Source organism: Bos mutus, chromosome 28 (genome assembly GCF_027580195.1).
Source record: "Bos mutus isolate GX-2022 chromosome 28, NWIPB_WYAK_1.1, whole genome shotgun sequence".
Taxonomy (NCBI): Eukaryota; Metazoa; Chordata; class Mammalia; order Artiodactyla; family Bovidae; genus Bos; species Bos mutus.
Window position 1 is genome coordinate 36,307,218 of NC_091644.1, and position 18,869 is coordinate 36,326,086.

Sequence of the window (18,869 nt, forward strand, 5' to 3'; positions counted from 1 at the left end):
CTCCAGGCAAGAACACTGGAGTGGGTTGCCATTTCCTTCTCCAATGCATGAAAGTGAAAAGTCAAAGTGAAGTGGCTCAGTCATGTCCGACTCTTAGCGACCCCATGGATTGCAGCCTACCAGGCTCCTCCGTCCATGGGATTTTCCAGGCAAGAGTGCTGGAGTGGGGTGCCACTGCCTTCTCCGCAGTACTCTCTAGTCCTGCCTTATTCACCTTTGTATCACCTAATGAACGCAGCACCCAGCAGGTACACCTGTATGAACCCATACAGAGCCAGGACCCATTCAAGTTTTTAATACTTCAAGCTTAAATTGTGACAATTTCAGTCATAAATAAGTTGGAGCCTTAACAGTACCAACATACAGCTTTTCATCTGAGTATCAGGAATACACATAAACACAAATTTAATGACTCAAAGACAAAGTAAAAAAAAAAAAAAGAGAGGCAGTCTTTTCCCACTGATTCATCCCCAACAAATACTGCCTACAAGTAGGATTCAGGCTTTCTTTCTAGGCAATGTGAGAATAGCTAACAATCTCTAATTAAGGAGTGTCAAAGCCTATGAGCAACTCAAGTAGGGCTGTCACCATGAGAGGGCTTTAAGGACTTGGTAAGGGAGCAGGAAAAATCCTCTCAGAAATACCTGGTGGGTGACACCATCACCTGGAACATTCTAAAAATGTCTGTGAGAGTGACACACAGGGAAGCTGGGATTTTTTTTTTTTTCCTGCACCACACATTTTGTGGGAAACTTGGTTCCCTGACCCCCAGCTTGGAAGCTCAGAGTCCTAACCATTGGGCCGCCAGGGAATTCCCAAAGATGGGATTTTTGTTTTGTGTTCCAGACACTTTATCCTGGGACACAGTGGCACTCAGTAACTATTTGCTGAATAACATCTTGTTTGACTTTTTGGGACAAAGAAGACAGCTAACAGATTTTTTAAACTGAAAAAATAAAAACCACTGCAGAGCTAGAAGTCTCTATCTGGTCAAGTTCCAGGCTTTTGAAGATTCTTATTATGTCAAACTTAACTAGAGAACCCTTAAATGTTTAAAAAAATAAAATAAAAAGGAGTCTATAATCTTGTCTCCCAAAAAATGGCTCACTACTCATAAAAATCCTCACTACTGAAGAGAATCTAAAAATAGAATCTGGCTAATGGGTGACACCTGAAGTGGGGAGGGTAAAAATGGCTTTCCCAGCCCTTGAAAACACAGTCCTAACCAGCTCTGGTTTTCATCATGAATTTTAGGCTTCAATCACCAGGTTCATAAAACTGACTTCCATTTAGTCCCTGGATGTTCAGAATAGATAAAAAAAATGTGCTAATGATCCTCAAGGCTACCTGATGGGACAAAAATGCTTTTCAGGTTTTAAACAAAGCCAAGTCTAGCCCAGACTAATTCTGGTTTAAGGAATGATCTGTCTGATATACGGAGTCTCCTTCATAACTTCCAGAAAGGATGGGACAGATTAAAGTCATGGAATTTGGAAAGAGGAAATAGCTAAATAAGGTAATATAGGGAGGTTCAAGAGGGAGGAGATATACGTATACCTATGGCTGACTCATGTTGATGTTTGACAGAAAACAACAAAACTCTGTAAAACAACTACCTTCAACTAAAAAATATATAAAATTTTAACATAATAAAGTACTTTATGTTAGGAAAAATCTGAGCTCTGAAGGTCAAGTGGTGCACTGGCTACAGCACCCCTTCCACGCTATTCTACAGCTCATGTATCTAACCAATAGATGAGTGAGCAATGCAGCCCGGTTCTTTTCTACAGAAGGGAATGCCTTTTGTTCAGTTCAGGGACAATCCTCCTTGCTCCCATCGAACAGAATCTGCTGCTATTCGGACATTAGTTTCAATACTCCTAATCTATAAATGTACAACTGTACTTTAGATTCTCTTTTGAACCAGCTGGAACACCTCTCCAGTTTTCTCATGAGTTAGTTAAACATCATCTTTAACACGTATTTATTTTTCTGCTTATATGAGAGTCATGATTTTACCTTTACTTAAGAACTGTCTTATAGAGTCTTTCTTCTAAAAAGAGGTAAACATTCAAATGTGCTAAAATATTCACTATTCCAATCTAAATTTTACTGATCTGATTTTGATGAAGGCCAGTAGTAATCAATGCACAAGAATGATATCTGCAGAAAACAAACACACGGTTACCAAAGAGGGATGAGGGTGGGGGAGCGATAAATTAGTAATTTAGGGTTAGCAGATACAAACTAATATATATAAAATAAATGACAAGGTCCTACCTACTGTAGAGCACAGGGAACTATAGTCAATATTCTGTAATAAATCATAATGGAGAAGAATGCAAAAAAAAGCTAAATATATATATATATATATATATATATACACATATGTATGGATATATAACTGAATCACTTTGCTGTATACCAGAAACTAACACAATATTGTAAATCAACTATATTACAATAAAAAATAAAAAGGACATGAACAAAAATGTTACAAAAAAGAATGAAACAGTGAACTAACTGGAGTCTATCACTTGCTGATATTAACGACAGTACACGTCCCTTGTCCTGTGAAAATGACAACTGTCAGAAGTCTCAGCTTACTGCATTCCTTTTTCATTTCAATCCCAATGTGTGTCCCCGTGTTCCCTCTTACACAGATCACCATAAATAATATTGGATTTGGGTTGAATTATTTAGCACTTTTCTCTGTTTCATAAAAAATCAAACATTTCTCTGGAGGCTAAAGTATATTTCCATCTGTTAATTTCCTCCCCACTCAAGAAAATTCCCTACAAACATTTTATTACCACTTACAGGAGTCTTCATTACTCATTCCCTATTTCTTACTTTTCAGCTGCAATTACTCATCTTTACATCTCTATAGCCCTCAAGACAGAGGCAACCTAGCAAGGACAGCAACAGTTCTCTGAGCCACAGACCAGGTACTAGTTTGCAATCCAAACTACCTTTAATTCCAAGGGATGTTTTTCAATTCTTGAGAGAACCGACTTGTGGACACAGCAGTGGAAAGAGACGGTGGGACAAATTAAGAGAGCAGCATTGACAGATATACATTACCACGTGTAAAACAGCTAGTGGGGAACTTCTGTATAGCACAGGGAGCTCAGCTTGGTGCTCAGTGGTGACTAGATGGGTGGGAGGGAGGCTCAAAGGGAGGGGATTTATGTATACTTACCGTTGATTCAACACTGCTGTACAGCAGAAACCAACATAACACTGTAAAGTAATTATCCAGTTAAAAATAAATTTTCTAAAAAGTTACAGCTTTCTGTCTTCTAAAGGGCAATTAAATGATCTTGATGAAACTCCCCATCTTAACTGTTAAATGGAAAAAAAGGAAGTTAAGATTAGCAATATGCAATTACTTCCCAAACAATTTTAGGACTGGAAGCATATGCGTACCAAATCAAATATCCACAGAATCAAAGTTTTGGTCATTTTTGTTTTAAAGTATTAGAACCAAAAAAAAAAAAAGATAAGTTCAAAGAACCACATGAAAGCTACTGATGCCTGGTCATCTGAGCTTAGAGATTTCCTGAGGCCAACAACCTGACTTAGCCTCTGGCTGGGAGTTGCGTGGGGTCACACCTGCCTCCCGCAAGCTGGCACAACCTCGGTGAAGAATTCCTTTGAGGACTTTCTGGTAAGCAAGCATTTAAGGCTCCCAACAAACAGCCTTACATATGATTGATCCTGAGCTATGCTTCCCAAAATAACTTGTTCCCTTGGAGCCTGGGTAATTATCTGCAAGACACGGCTCTGGGTCAGGGCACACCCAACTGTTCCTTGGTTATAGGCAAGAGCAGCATTCATTGTACTTTCATGACCCTCTTCTTGAGGATGAATTCAAGCTTAAAGAAAAGCTTACTGATGTTTTTCCCCCTCCCCGTCCCCTCCCCCCAGTCCATCCTGGCAACTGGGGAAGCAGCTTGTTCTACCCAGACAGCAAAATAAATATACTTTAATTCAACTTCACCATATTGTTACTATTTTCAGGGACCCAAATAAATGGTTGCCTACACAGAAAAATTAAAAGTGCTTATTTTGAAGGAAATGGCTCTCTGGAATACGCCACATGCTTTGTGCTGGTGGTTTGAACCCTAGCACGGTTCTAAGTGGGTAACAGTCCCCAGTCAGTTCCATCCACAGGTTTTCACTACATACAGGGAAAGCTCTGGAAAGCAGAAGGGCTACGAAAAAGGGAAGCTGCGCATTTCCAAAGCTCCTGCCACTGGAGGGAATCAGGCTGGCACTTCCTCCATCAAGAAGTTCTTCCCTAGGGCTCATGCTGAGGGCAAAGTGTTCAAAAGTCTTCATATCCTAAGCCATTTAGACAATATATATTATAGTGTAAAACATAAATATATGCTTTTCAACTATGGCCTCAAGTCATCTAGCAGGCAATAGGACAAAATGTTAACACTGGTTTTCTCTATGGTGTGACTTTAAAAAATTTCTTCTCCATATTTTCTGTAATAAAGACATATGACTTGGGCAATTATTTGAAAATGTATCTCCAAAAAGTAGTTTAGGAAAGCCTATACAATCTGTTAGGTTAGATTCTCTGCCCTTCTCTGGTTAGCTGTAATTATGCTAACTAGCTTTACTTTCCTCAGCCTTTGTCATTCTACCTGAAAAAGGAAAGCGACTTAAATTGGACATACTCCAGCAAGTCTAAATTTCTGAAGTTAATCACTTGATAAAGTGCTACTTCAAGGCTTTTTTTGGGGGTAAGTTTCACAGCAGAAATCCCTAGTTCAATATCACATTTTAAAATGTCATATAAAATAGGTAAGTGATAAGAACCTACCGCATAGCACAGAGAATTATACTCAACACTCTGTAATGGCCTATATGGGAAAAGAATCTTTAAAAAGACAAGAATGGACATATGTCTATGTATAACCGATTCACTTTGCTATATTCCTGAAGCTAATACAACATTGTAAATCAACTATACTCCAGCAACAACAAAAAATGCCCCGTGGAGAAGGTACACCCTGTCCAAGTCCAAGGCCATGGAAGAGAAATCCTTTGGAGTCCTTAGTGTCTAGTTACCCAGACACCAGTGACAGCAATAGACCCACGGTCACCCTCCAGGTATTTCTGACAGCAATTTCCCTGTTTCCTGACCAAGTCCTTAAAGGACTCCCATGGCGACTACTCTATCTGTGTCTCATCACAGAAGGGACAATTTCACATTAAACACAATTTTATCTGACATTAAATATACTTATTCCCACTTTACTATCAGACTTTCAAGTCTCTAAAGATATGTATAATTTTTTTAAGAAAAAGATTTAAGCTGTCATAAAAAACAAACTTAGAGATCTGACCTTGGAAATAGGTCCAGATATTTTAATAATGTTTAACTCAGATTTTTTGGGCTTCCCTGGTGGCTCAGGTGGTCAAGAATCCACCTGCAATGCAGGAGACCCGGGTTTGATTCCTGGGTCAGGAAGATCCGCTGCAGAAGGGAACAGCTCTAGTATTTGCATTTTTTCAACTTCAGAAATAGGCCAGAATTTTCAGAAAAGGCATTATTGTCCAATAGACAAATTATTTGGGTCTCAATATTATTTTAACCTTCTCTGAAATGGCCTTGTGTATCTCCTCTGAACAGAGTGACCACAGAATTTAAAGTCTAAGCCGGACCACCTCTGAGGGTCAAAGGTGACGCTATTTATAGTTACTCTAGGACAATACTGTCCACTCCAGTATTCTTGCCTAGAGAATTCCATGGACAGAGTAGCCTTGTGGGCTACAGTCTATGCGGTTGCAAAGAGTTGGACATGGCTGAGTGATTAGCACTTTAAGTTTTTATTTACTTTTATTATTTATTTTTTACTGTGCTGGGTCTTCCTTGCTACATGGGCTTCCTCTAGCTGCTGCAAGCAGGGGCTACTCGATAGTTGCGATGTGTGAGCTTCTCACTGCTGTGGCGTCTTTTGTTGTGGGTCACAGGCTCCTGGGTGCCTGGGCTTCAGAAGCTGCAGCAGAGGGGCTCAGTAGTTGCGGCTCCCAGGCACCAGAGCACAAGCTTAATAACTCTGGAGCATGGGCTTAGTTGCTTGAATCAGGGATCAGGGATTAAATCCATGTCTCCTGCATTGGCAGGCGACCTCTTTACCCTGAGCCACTGGTAAAGAAAATCCTTAATTTTCTAGACGTGCAAAATCAGCACCCTTAAAGTCTAGCACATATTATTATCAAACTATCTGAGGTATGAGCATAAATATTACTTACAAGACTATACAGACGGTATACAAACTACCAAAATGACAATGGTGATGTGGATCTCAGAGGGAAACCTGGCCCACAGGAGGCCTCCAGTAAGGTCAGTGGTCCCATACTTCTCAGACATAGGTCTCACTCCCACTGTTGGCTGCAAGGCTTGGTCTTCCAAAGGATTCATGAGTTAGAAGACTCAGAAATTACTGGGCTGTGATATTTAAATCTGTCGAAGTTTTAGAACTCTCATTTCACTAATATTTGCATTTTTTCAACTTCAGAAATAGGCCAGAACTTTTAGAAAAGGCATTATTGTCCAATATACAAATTATTTGGGTCTCAATATTATTTTAACCTTCTCTGAAATGGCCTTGTGTATCTCCTCTGAACAGAGTGACCACAGAATTTAAAGTCTAAGCCGGACCACCTCTGAAGGTCAAAGGTGACACTATTTATAGTTACTCTGGGACAAGAGCCACAACTGAGATTGTCTTGGGAAAACCTAGATGAGGGGGTCACCTGACCTCTGGGATTAATCTCCCCCTCTTCCTCATTACCTTTCATAAAGAACTGAAAATCTGAGAGATGGGCATCATGCTATATGCCTTCAACCAACAGAGTGTTAAATGTCTATTACACCTCAATAAAGGTGGGAAACAAATAAAATCAATCTTTGCAAGGAAGGAGGTGACCTGGAACTGCTACACGCAGATAGTCCCTATCCCTTCCAGGCCTCCCCTAGAAATTCACATACCTAAGCAGGTGAGGACCTGATCTATGTCTAAATAAAAGCTCCGGAAGCAGTCTTGGCAAGGCTGCCCCTAAAAATAACCTTTCCCCAAAGCCATGTTAGATGTCTGTTCGACTCCTTCCTCTGGCTCTCTTCTGGGGATGGTGGAGGAAATAAAGATGCAGAGGTATCAAATTCAGCATCTTCAGACACTGTTCCCACCTCCTGTCTCAAATTCAAGGTCCCCACTCAAAGCAGTAAAAGCAATGGTCACAGGAGTCAGACCAATAAACCTGAAGGAGGCTATGGGATCAATTTATCTGATCAGTCTGCAGCAAGAGAAGAGAAATGGCCTACCAGTACTGCCTTTTCACAAACTTGGTGAACCCATCCACCAAGTTTACAGGATGTTAAAAGCCTTTGCCTCTGCCAACAGAGGTTTCTTGGCACAATTTTGTTCTCTTCCCCTTCCAAGCCTGAAATTCACCATTAGGGTTCTTCTTGGAACCAGGAATAAGACAACAGCATTATTGTCTTAGAAAGGTCACCGTTAAAATATTGATGATCCCCTGGACACTCCTGGTGGTCCAGCGGTTAAGACTCCACCTACCAATGGTTTGATCTCTGGTCCCAGAAGATTCCACATGCTGTGAGGCAACTAAGCCTGCGTGCTATAACCACGGAAACCTTTGTGCCCTAGAACCTGTGCTCTGCAACAAGAGAAGCCTCTGCAATGACAAGTCTGCACACCACAACTAGAGCAGAGCCCCCACTCCTCACAATTAGGGAAAGCCTGTGCACAGCAACCACGACCCAATGCAGCCAAAAAAAAAGTTAAAAAAAACTGATGATCCTTGGAAAGGCAGATCTTGCCTAAAAATCTTTAGTTTTTAGGAATAGACAATCATAACATAATCATAATACTGTGAGAAATTATCAGGGGAACTGGGGGTAAGGAGAGGTGTCCAAGCAGAGCAGGGAAGAGACCTGGATGGTCAAAAAGCAGGTAGCAGGAAGCCTGGGTCTGGGGGAGGAGCCAGAACTTTGAAAACAGGGAAGGCAACAATTGGCTCACTTGGCAGTTTTGCTTCACAATTTGGTTTAGAGAATAAAGCATCTGTTGAACATAACTTTTTTTTTTTCCTTTTAGGATTGCACATCCCTGGTAATTACTTCACAATGTACACATTTATCAAAACATGTGGCATACTAAATATATACAATTTTTCACTTCTCAATGACACCTCAATAAAGCTGAGGTAGGGGGAAGAGCCGGGCATCCTTTATTTGTGAAACTTGCCCGGTAGGGTTCAGAGGGATTCACTATATGTTCTCTCTGCTTCTGGGTATGCTTGAAATTTTCTATAATAAGTTAAAAATAAATAAAAGAAAGGCAGGGTATTTTCAATGTAAAGTGAAGGGAGTCCTTGGCACTGCCACTGGCCAAATGTCTGTGGAGCCCAAGTCTTGGCGAGCATCCTTGTCCACTAAGACATCATGTCTGCTGGAAGATGGATCTAATCTACACTCTTGCCTCTGGAAGTCTCCTTTTCTCGTTCCAAAAGGGAACTGACTCAATTCCTTAGGCATCCTGAACTCCAGTTTCTTTTTGGAACTGTGTCAGACAGACCAGCAGTTAATTCCAAAGATGTGCCCTTAGTGGCATGTCCAAGAAGCCTCCATTTGAAAGATGTAGTTGGCTTTTCCTGTGGTCCCTGTGCTCCTCCTCTGGCATTTCTGTGGGATAGAGTGATTGCTAGAGCCTGACTATGGGAAAATCTTGGAAGGACAATATTTTCCATGTCTCAGATTTAGTCTTCTCATTCTCATCAGATAGTCCCCCTTAACCCACTTAGAAATTAAAAATCCAGACACACACCCCCTTTCAAACGGGGGTTTGGGGGAGGGATGCATTGGGAATCTGGGTTTAGCAGATGCAAACTATTATATTTTGGGTTGGCCAAAAAGTTCATTAGAGTTTTTGCATAAGATGTTATGAGAAAACCTGAATGAATTTTCTGATCAACCCATATTTTGGTTCAATCCAATATATAATGGATAAAGGTCCTACTGTATAACATAGAGAACTATATTCAATATCCTGTAAGAAACTATAATGGAAAAGAATATGAAAAAGAATACATGTATATAACGGAATCACTTTGTTGTACAGCAGAAATTAACACAACATTGTAAATCAACCAAACTTCAACAAGATAAATCTTTTAAAAATAAAAATAAAAGCACCTCCTCTGGAGTTAAGTCACCTGGATACAAAATTCAGCTCTGCCACTTGCAGATCAAAATACACAATAAAATAATTAGCACCTCTGTATTTTATAAAATTTTGATTGTGAAAGATAATATCTTTGTAATACAGACAAAATTCTGTGTACCTTTCCCAGCCACCACTTCCCCACCCTCAACCACCCGTAGGTGGGCTACTTAACCTCCCTAATGGAAAAGTAAGAATCACACTACTCATCTCTTAAGACTGCCATGACATTGGAATAAAATAATATAGATGGTTGAAACAGTGCCTGGAAATTCTCAATAAAGAGCTGCTCTGCCATATAACAGTGAATAGCTTGGAATACTGGGAACCATGTGCCAAAGCCCCTCCCCCTCTTTTTTTAATCCACTAGCAAAAAATCCACATTTTAAAAGATCATTTTTACTGTCTTATTGGAATATTTTTCTTGTATTGTTATGCTGAAAAAACAAATATAAACAAGATTAAAAAAAAACTTGAAACAAAACACCTAAATGAGGACCACCATTCATCTCATTTTTAAAATTTTATAAACAATAAAACAGAAAAAGTTGGGACTTCCTTGGCAGTCATGACTCCCAGAGCTCAGTCTTTCTCTCCTATAACAAAACCCACTGTGTATGCAGGTTTCTATTATGGGCACTTTGAATCACTCAAATGAGACTTGGGGATTATGAATAACCAGCATGAGCAGCAAGATATATCATATTCAGAGCCACAAAACAACTCTCAATAAATTTAAAAGGATATAAGTCTTACAAAGTATCTCAGACCATAATAGAATTAAGTTAGAAATCAGAAACAAAAAGCCCTCCATAAAATTCCCAGATAAGTGGAAATTCAGTAACACATTTCTAGGTAACCTAAGGGTGAAAGGAAAAATCAAAGGAAATATTAGGGACATCCTTGGCAGTCCAGTGGTTAAAACTCTGAGCTTCCAATTCAGGGTGCGTGGGTTCAATCCCTAGTTGGGGAACTAAATCCCACATGCTGCATGTTGCAGCCAAATAATAATAATAAACGAAAAGAGAAATCTACCTTGTGGTTGAATGCTACATTTGGTATGTTAAGATGAAACTAATTCTTTTCAGTCATGAAACTACTTCTCTTAATAATCCTTACAAATTTGCAACAAAGTCTTCCTCAAGAAGGCCCCTCCTTGGCCACTCCAGTTGCAGAAGGATTCTATGTCACAGACTTGAGCACACACCACAAATAGTTTCTTACAGCTTTTCACTTCCTTTGGAAACCATAACTTATCTCATGAGCTAAAAGAGCTCCCATTCCACGGTGCCAAGTCCCTGGGTTTCTGTTCTAGCAACTAAACCAATTCAAATGCCAGATTCAGATGGCAAAGTTCCAACAAAACACCAAGGTGAGATTTCTTCAGGAAGAAAAGCAAAGACATTTCGACAGTTTGAGTGGTTCCAAGTCGTCCAATAAATGCATGTTTTCTTCCAGAAAAGCAATGCTTCCTCATTTCGGTAATTACTGCTTCCTGCAGGAGCCCTCAATGTTAGTTCACCTCAGCGTCTGCCAGGTACATCTTCCACTTCCCCCTCCTAACAGTTTCAAACTTGGCCTCTGAGCAGGTAACTCCTGCATGTAAATCTCTAGGCTTGACCTTTCTTTTCGATGTTTCCATGGGCTGTCAATCCCTCGATCCAAACCTTTCCATTTTAACTGCTACAAAAACTTAAATACCCCCTTATTTTCCCAGTTGAATACCAAAGGCACTAGAAATCAGACTAGAAACAAGCTGATTTCAGTTTTATGGCTTGGCTACTGTGAGGTCTTGGTCAAATACTGTACCTCAAATATAGTGGGACAGTAGCCGTGATACAGTGGTTTTATCGGGTCGAGCCATAAGAAACTGCAATTTGGGGAGGTCAAAAATTGCCTATGGTTCAACCTAATAAGTACAAAATATCTTAAAATTCTAATAAAAAGCAATGAGATTATCTCCTAAGTAATTATTATCTTCCCATCCTGTTCGACTATAATAAAGTAACTTAAAGACCCCTCATGACTCTAAAAGATAGGATTTCTTGATTTGCCAATCTCAGTTATAAGTATCTATATAAGATGCAGTCGTATCTTCAATATTAAAGGCTATTGTCATTCCCCACCCCAATCTCATAGTCACCTACTTGTCCTCTTGACCTTCACAATTACTAAAAAAACAGTTTTTTACTAAGATAGCAAGCCTTTTCATGTTGTGATAGACACTAATAAGAATCTATTTTCATTATACAGTAATCTCTAGGAATGATGCCTAACATTTAACCCCTAGCAAAAACAAACAAACACAGCTCAAAGTCACATTAACTATGTAGTCCTGAATTTGGCTTATACCAAGACTGTCCCAGGTAGATTCTTTTCCAGGGTCCACAGAATCACCTGCATCTCTTCCCTATTTTCTAATTCTGCTACTGTGAAGCCTGGCATGTCTTCCAAAAATTCTTGTTTTACCAGGTTTTACATACAGAAAAACAAATTTAAATGTATACTTCTCTGTCTCAATGAATTTGGAATTTTATTACATGGGTAGATGTTTTCAATCTGGACAAAACCGTCATGTGAAATTAAATCTAGGTTATCAGAATTTTGTTCATTCATGTGGTGACACATTTTATTACCATTTAAATATATCTACATGTATGGTTTTATTTTATTCCCCAAATCTCTAAATTGCAACTTTTAACAAACATTAAGCAGCTTCTCTTTCTAGGATCAGTCTTGGAATAAGAACTAAGTTGGAGAAATTCATCATTTGTGGAACTTGAGAAAATGCTTTGAGAAAACACCTTTAAGGAGCATTAAACATGAGTGTGAGGTGGATTTAATACATCTGTAGCTCATGGAGTTACAAAGATTGCAAAAAAAAAATGATTAATAACTGTACTAAATTCTTTTCCGAAATATGACTTGTAATTTCTGTACTTCACAAATGTGAGTGCAGACTCCAAGTAGGCCCAGGGGACCAAAGAAGAGCATCTGCTCATGGGAGAGACCAGGAGAGCATCTAGTGAGCCACGTTCTAGAGGAGGGGCCTGAGCAGGAAGGACTCCCAGAACGGGGGAGGAGGCCGGACTTGGGTATAAGCAAAGGGATGAACTAAAAACAACATGATGACCACAAGAACCCTTGGAGTAAGAGGAGTAGCCGACAGAGGATGGCCTGACCCCCAAAACCCCTGTGAGAGGTCTGAAAGGCCCCCTCAAGGCAATAAAGAACCGCAGAGGGAGACTACCCTGGTGGTCCAATGGTTAACAATCTGCCTTGCAACGCAGGGGACGTGGGATCAATCCCTGCCTGGCGAACTAAGTTCCCATGGAGCAATGAATCCTGCAAGCCACAACTAGAGTCGTCGTGCAGCAACGAAAGATCCCAAATAACATGTCAAAGATCCGTGTGCCATTCCTAAGACCCGAGGCAGCCAAATAAATAAATTTAAAAAAAGAATCACAGAGCGGCTTTAAGTAGAAATACACGACTAGGCTTATGTTTCATAAAGATCACTCCTGCAGCATCTTTCTCTATGAGCCTCTTCTATAAATTCTGGCTCACCTAGGCTTCCATATTTTTAGACCTGGGGTGTCAAGAGTAAGATGAAGTCCTAAGCTCCCAAGTTTTGGTGTAAACCAGGGTAGGGGTATTTTGGCATTCATTCATTTAACAAATATTCCCGGGGGCGGGGGGGGGGCGGTTGGTGCATAAGGGCTGTGTTAGAAGTGTAACTCAGTCTTGTCTTCCTTCTGGGAGCTCTAGGTTTGCTCCCAGCTCAGACCATGGTTACCTCTAGCCACTACTATGGGGCTGCCTCCTGTACTTCTCTTCCTCCTCTGGTTCTGCCATCTCTGACTCTCTTGAGGATTCTTCCCCTATTGCTCATGCCTTCAGGGTCCCTGTATTCCATCATTGGTCCACTTCAGGGAGATAAGTTGAGCACAAGCATGGAGTGTGAAGCAGAGGCCACCGCCCCAACCCAGACAGTTAACGCAGAGACTCTGAAGGGCCTTAAAGCACATGATGGGAGGAAGGGGCAGGGTCTGGGGGACTTTAGGAGGTGGGCTCCACAGGGGCTGGGAGAGAGGAAGGGCTTGAGGCTAACTCCCAGTTTCCCCACCTGGGTGCCCGAGAGGAAGATGCTTCCAAGCACTGTGACCAGGAACCATGTAGAAGGGGCTCTGGAAATGTTCTCCGCTTCATTCCGTGAGCCAGTCCCTCTTCTGTGCTTCTCACTCTCCTGTCTCCTGAACTATGCTGCATGTCCCTTAAGGCCTGGGATAGAGCCAACTCCATGCTCTAACCCTGGTACCCAGCATGACTGTAATCAACAGCTGCCAAAGAACGAACGGCCATGCTCCTGCTCCACTTCTATTCTGCTCCTCAGTACAGGTTGCAAGGGAACAATCTTCTACTGACAGTTTCTGCTCAAGGAAAATGTAGGGGGAGGGGTATACTGAGAAGTGTGTGTGCAATTGCTCAGACAGGTGTTTGTGTAAAACATAGTTTTCAGCCTTCTTTAGACAGACCCATCTCTTGTGTTTGAGATGTTCCTGCCTGAGAAATTCGTCTAGCACAGTAGTTAGCAAGCAATTTCCCCTCATCTTTGCTTTCTGTTCTTTCTGGAAGAACTAGTCCCGTTCCCAGGGAAACAGTGGTACGGTTCTGACTGTCCTCCAACGTATTCCGTGTCAACTCCTCTGCTTGTCATGGGAGCACCCCCACCCACCCGGGAGCTGCGCCTTTTCTGTAGGTGTCTCCCAGCTGCAGCAATAGACTGCAGGGCATTCTGACACTTTTCTGAAGTTGTGTTCATTAGGTTTCCCAGCTAAGAGTTCTATTCCTCCTCCCACACTCTCAGAAAAGCTTATTTGGGGTTCAAGTTTCTTCCTCGGTGAATTAGGTTGAAGGGTGAAGGGCAGACTCCAGGACATATCACAGTACCTAAAAGAAGATGAAGAGAAAAAGACTGATTTCTCCACCTTACAGCTACTGCACCTGTGACTCTGCACAGCAAACCAAGGGCACCTTGAGAACAACAGCCACTCTGGGGGCAGAGGTCTCTTAGGGCTCCTACAAGATCCTATCTTATAAGCCTGCCCATCATCAACTCTCTCTGGACATCAATGGATACCTGAAACTCCAGTCCTCTCTTTAGGCAACAGCCACCTGGATGCACAACTGGCCCCTCAGCACTCGGCCCCCTGCATTGGATGATACATCCCATAAATGGTTAGCCTTCTGACCAGACACATCTCCTAGTGGAGAAGCAGGTACTCCTGGTTAGTTTCGTTACTTGTCAATATCACGATCTTGAGTTTTAAGTCCAGGAGCTCTAATGGTGAGATCGTGTCTGCTTAATTGGATTTATACAGCAGCCTGCCAGGGAACCACATGGGGTTATTTAGTACTTTTTATAATCCCTCCTGATCTCTCTCAAATCAATGCCTTCCTCAACACTGCTTCTAATCCTCACCACTTGAAATGTATAGTCCCCGTAATGAGTTCTACCTGGATCCTCCACCTCAGGCGCTTACCGGCTCCCGTTTATTCTACAAACAATAAACTACTTGAAACGGGGCTCCTCCTAGCTCAAGCATTCCCCAAAGCTCTCTTGGAGCTCGAAGTCCACACTCACCCTGGCATCCCAGGTCCTCTATAACCTGGCTCCCCAGTTTACCAATGTAATTTTCTCTCTGAATTTGTTTTTTATTTATATATTTTTAATTGGAGGACAATTACTTTACAATATTGGGTTGGCTTCTGCCATACATCAACATGAATCAGCCATAAGTATACACATGTTCCCTCCCTCTTGAACCTCCCTCCTACCTCCCACTGCATCCCACTTCTCTAGGTTGTCACAGAACACTGGGACTGAATCTGCATCTTTGGCTTCAGTTAAGCTCCTCTCTTCTTCACACTTCTTCAAACACATCTTGAATAACAGACATGTCAGCAAGCACATCACGGAGCTGAGTGTCTCGAGGCCCGAATCCCGGTCTGGCCACTTGGTGACTTTCTCACCCTCCCCCATCCCACCTCTCTAGGTCAGATGTGACTGTACTAATGTTACTGAGCTGTACACCTAAAAATGGTTAAAATGGTAAAGTTTATGCTCTGTACATCTTACTTCACACAAAAAAACTACATCCAAATCACTAAGGAACAAATAATGTGTTTCTTTTTCCCTCAAAAGTCCAACCGCAATACTGATCGCTATCGACACTGCTTGATGAAATTAACAACTATTGGCTGCATAAGGATAGTAATAACATTTACGTTTACAGATCACTGTGCGGTCTACAAAGCCCCTTCGATGGAAACTAGTTTGACCATTTGATTCTGAAAAACTATGAGGCAAGAAAGACAGGGAATCCCTTATCTGTATTTTCCAGATGAAGATACACAATTCTAAAGGTCTAGTGACTTAATTATGGCCAGAGAGTACCAGGCGGAGTTGAGGTTCATCTAGGGCTCATGAATTTGAGACACTGCACAGGCCCTTGGTTCATCATTCACCTTGTTGGAACGATTCTCACCTTTTCTTCCCCAGGAAAAATTCCCGCAGGACCAATGTGCAGGGTAGAAGAGCCCGCACCTGCATCCTAAGCCAACAGCTGCTCATCAGAACATGGAAAGGGGCAACTGGCAGTTTCTGAACTCTCTATTTAATCCGGACCTGTGGGCAGCTACTCCCACGCAAGTGTCCTTCCACACTGCCTGACCCCATGTGGCAACATTTTAGTCTGATGGCAGGACTGACAGCCGGTGCACTGAGGTGAATGGTGAGCTGGTCCATCTAAATTGTGACTACACAGGACTTGAATTTCTTTAGAAACAATGAGAAATGATCAGAATTCTGAATGTGGAATAAGTGAACAACTCTCTTATGCTCTTGACAATGAACAGAAAAGTGTATTGATCACCTAGCTCTTACAGATCAAGGATGGAAGAAGCCTTTATGTACCGAAACACACAGTCACTTCCTAAAAAGGCCTGTTTTAGCCTTGCAGGGTGGTGAAGGACAGCACTCTGTGCCCACAGAGATAGCACACATATTCAGCATTGCTGTTCTGACAAGTCACCTCCCAATTAAGCCACTGTTGAATTAAAGGCTGAATGTGCTCTTTGCTTCCAGGAGAAACTTATTTCTAAGCACCAAAGATCTGGAAGTTTTAAAAGTCCACTGAAGACAGCCCCATTTACATGAATACAAATATTCTCAAATAGCCCTGGAAACAGCAGGGGAGAACTCTGAAGTACCTGTACACACTCTTGCTAAATTCAACATCTTCTAAACTGTGGCAAGAGCACGGCGCACCCTCAAAAAAATCAAAAGCGAATTATTGCCACAAGAACCAGAGATTTCACTTCTTGGTACACAATCAAAAAAAAAAAAAAAACCCAAACTGAAAGCAAGGTCAAGAAAAGGCATTTATATACCCAGGTTCACAGCACTGTTTACAATAACCAAAAGGTAGAAGCAACCCATGGGTGAATCCATCAATGGATGATAAACAAAATACGTGGGCCATACAGTCAGAGAATTATCATTCAGCTTTAAAAATAAGGAAATTCTGACCCATGACACAACATGGATGAACCTAGAGGGCATGAGTCTAAGTGAAATCAACCAGACACGAAAGGGTAAACAGTGTATGAGTCCAGGAGGAGGTCCCCAGGGGCCTAATCCATAGAGACAGAAAGTAGAAGGGTGGTTGCCGGGAGCTAGGGGTGGGGGGAATAGAAAATTATTGTTCAATGGGTAAGAGTTTGAGTTTAAAGGGTTTTGCAAGAAGGAAAGAGTTACGGAGACTGACTACACAATATGAATGTACTTAAGACCACTGAACTGTACACTTTAAAATAGTCAAGATGACCAAATTAATGTTAAAAAAAAAAAAAACCTCTCCTCACACACACACAGCACTATACTTTTACTAAGTCCTCTGTAGTGAGGAATTCCATACCAGAGAGCAAGGATTACCACAGTCCATGAGACTCTGTGAACTGTGGATATAATTAGGCCCCACATCCATTATAACACTACAGACGTCATCATGTGTTACCAGCATCTGTTGACAGATCTCATACCCGGCATATCACTGAAACGGCAAGTGCGGAGAAGGTAGCCCACAATAGAAACAATGGCATTTTATCCTTGTCCTGTTCCAGCAGTTTGGCTCATAGGACATAAATAGAGGCCACTGCGCTGGCTGCCACGACCTCCCAGTTCAGAACTATTTTACTGCCTTGAGTGAGTTCTCTACAAAAAGTAGAAAATAGAGGATCTTCTGGATCTGTTCAGGTCCATGTCCTAATGGAAATTTCCTTCTGTTTTGTTTTTCCCTAATGTCACAACACAGCACTCAATCTACCTGAGAAAAAAAATTAATTCTCACTTTTTAGCATTATTCTGTACTAGGACCAAGACACATGTCTGTTTTTCAATAATATATTTCAAGTGTTATACAGTTTTAATAATATATTCACATAGGAACCCCAAACTTTAAAAAATTACAACAAGGAAATTATATCCCCAAATAATGTGTATTAAAATTATATATAATTATACATTATATGTAAAATAATTAAAAACTATATATGCAAATATATATATTTTATATACATATATGTATATATGACAAATGACATATGTCTATATGGCTTTTGAAAACTAAAATTAACTCTGCCCTATACTGTAATTTTAAAAAAAATCAACAAAAACTATTGTGATTAGACTATTACTTTCAAAAATGATGGGCAGACTACCTATCATGAGAAAAAAAAGAGCAATCTTTGCAAGACTTAAAACAAAAAAAAATCCATGAAAAAAATGTAGTAATAAAAACCGTGGAAAACTTTTTTAAAAAAAGAAACACACTGTTAAAAATCAAAGCAACGATTTAACTTCTTTCTGACTGATGATGCGTCCATCAGCCCAGATGACACAATAATAATAAACAGTAATAATCCTCAGGCCAGGTGTTTCCCTCACAATAAATCATTTTAAAAACTGTAGAAGATCTGAAATTTTATTCTCCTCTATAGACTCAACTTCCACTTATCACTCTCATTCCACTGTTTCCAAGAAGGTAGGGACTCAGAGGGAGAATGAAATGTAGCTAAACTGGAGCTTGCAAATAAATAATTTATTAAGTGGTCTCCTTAACAGAGAAATGACAACAAAAGAAAAATCTGGATTTGAAAATATTTGGTTATTTTATAAATAACCAAAAAACCCTCTAAAATGGTTATTTGATAATCATCCAAATATGAGACCTCTCTGCCTCTGTTTGTTAGGAGTATGGGATGTGTTTCCTGCAGCCAGACACTTATTCACCAAGCACTATCAGATAATCACCCATTGTGGCAGCTACACAGAGCATTCCCATGCACACATATGGTCAAAAGACGTTATCCACTTAAAAGCAGGCCCTTAGAAGGGAAACACACTTTGCCCCACCCCAAGAAAAACAGGGGGTGAAAAAGCATAGGGCACTTTGCTTCTGCCAGGACACTGTCATCAGAAGGTTGGGTGAGCAGGTCTGCGTTGGCATCCCTGACCCGGCCAGGCTCTGCGCCCAGTCAAATGGA

General features: G+C 40.9%; 1 protein-coding gene across 1 annotated transcript in view; it reads right to left on the reverse strand.

The window, feature by feature from the left end:
- The window catches only part of ACTN2 (actinin alpha 2), a 77,132-nt gene that overhangs the window by 57,186 nt on the left and 1,077 nt on the right, over positions 1-18,869 (reverse strand). The gene's annotated exons all lie outside the window — the stretch shown is intronic.